The sequence below is a fragment of the Sinocyclocheilus grahami genome, unplaced genomic scaffold (assembly GCF_001515645.1).
Source record: "Sinocyclocheilus grahami isolate Dianchi unplaced genomic scaffold, SAMN03320097.WGS_v1.1 scaffold124.1, whole genome shotgun sequence".
Lineage (NCBI taxonomy): Eukaryota > Metazoa > Chordata > Actinopteri > Cypriniformes > Cyprinidae > Sinocyclocheilus > Sinocyclocheilus grahami.
In genome coordinates this window covers 615621-617411 of record NW_015505303.1, presented here as the reverse complement: position 1 = coordinate 617411, position 1791 = coordinate 615621, and the positions used below count along the sequence as shown (strand labels likewise).

Sequence of the window (1791 nt, the reverse complement as noted above, 5' to 3'; positions counted from 1 at the left end):
TTTTTTTTTTGTGTGTGGAAATTTAAGCCAAAATGCTTAGTTACATAACTTTATAGTAATGTCTGGTGACGTACTTAAGATATCTAATCTCTTGTATAATGGTTTACTTTTTTCTTTTTTCCTCAGAGGTACATTCAATTTCAGGTCAAAGAAATACAGTCGTGGTCAGAATTATTGGCACCCTTGGTAAATATGATCAAAGAAGGCTGTGAAAATAAATCTGCATTGTTTATCATTTTGATCTTTTATTTTTTTTTTAATCACAAATATCTAACCTTTCATTGAACTAAAACAATTGAAAATAGGGGAAAATCTCATTATGAAATAAATGTTTTTCTCAAATACACCTTGGACACAATTATTGGCACCCCTAGAAATTCTTATGAGTAAAATATCTGTGAAGTATATTCCCATTCATATGTACAATTTTGAGCATACCAGGGTGATTACGAACATGAAATTATCCAGCCATGGCTTCCTGTTTCACAGGAATATAAATAGGAGGGAAAACAAAGGCAAAATTCCCTTAATCACAATGAGAAAACCCAAGAATACATTTCTGATGTGCAGCAAAAGATAATTGAGCTTCACAAATTAGAAAGTGACTTTAAGAAAAGAGCTAGAGCTAAAAAAATTCCCATTTCCACCATCAGGGCAATAATTAAGAATTTCCAATCAACAGAAAATTTTACAAATCTGCCTGGAAGAGGACGCGTGTCTGTATCGTCCTAATGCATGGTGAGGAGGAGAGTTTGAGTGGCTAAAGACTCTCCAAGGACCACAGCTGGAGAATTGCAGAAAATAGTGGAGTTTCAGGGTCAGAAAACCTTTAAAAAAATAAAATAAATAATAAAAAACCCGGCACCTACACCACACGTTGTTTGGGAGGGTTTCAAGAAAAAAAATCAAGGAAAAAAAAAAAATCAAGAAAAGAAAATGCTCTCATCCAAAAACAATCCCCAGCATATTCTGTTGTCAGACACGATTTGGAACTTCAATAAGGGACTGGCTTCTATGGTCAGATGTAACTAAAAAAATTAGCTTTTTAGCAACAAACACTCTAGATGGGTTTGGTGCACACAGGGATAAAAAGTACCCCATGTGTACAATGAAATATACTGCTGTATTTTTACTGTTGTGGGCCTATATTCCTGCTGGAGGTCCTGGACATCTTGTTTAGATACATGGCATCTTTGATTCTATCAAATACCAACAGATAAAAAAAACTAAAATTGACTGACTCTGTTAGAAATCTTATAATGGGCCATGTTTAGATCTTCCAACCGGACAATAATCCAAAAACAAACCTTAAAAACCAACACAAAAATGGGTCACTGGGCACAAAACCAAGCTTCTGCTATGGCCATTCCAGTTCTCTGACCTGAACCCTATAGAAAATGAGTGTGGTGAACTGAAGAGAAGAAGCACCATCATGGAGCTGTGAACATGAAGGGTCTGGAGAGATTCTGGATGAAGGAATTGTCTCTGATCTCTTGTCAGGTGCTCTCTAACCTCATCAGGCATTATAGGAGAAAACTCAGAGCTGTTATTATGCCAAATGGAGGTTTCAAAAAGCGTTGAATAAAAGGGTGTCGTTAATTGTGTCCAATGTGTATTAGAGAAAAACGTTTATGTCATGATATTTCCCCCCATTTTAAATTCTTATTCTCCAATGAAAGGTTAGATTTATGTGAATTTTTTTAAATAAAAGATCAAAATGATTAACAATGCAGATTTATTTTCACAGCCTTCTTTGATCATATTTACCAAGGGTGCCAATAATTCTGACCA

At 35.1% G+C, this 1791-nt stretch overlaps 1 protein-coding gene across 1 annotated transcript in view; it reads right to left on the bottom strand.

Annotated features, from left to right (window-relative positions):
• LOC107590095 (beta-galactoside alpha-2,6-sialyltransferase 1-like) overlaps positions 1-1791 on the bottom strand; it is a 33011-nt gene that overhangs the window by 17818 nt on the left and 13402 nt on the right. The window lies entirely within an intron of this gene.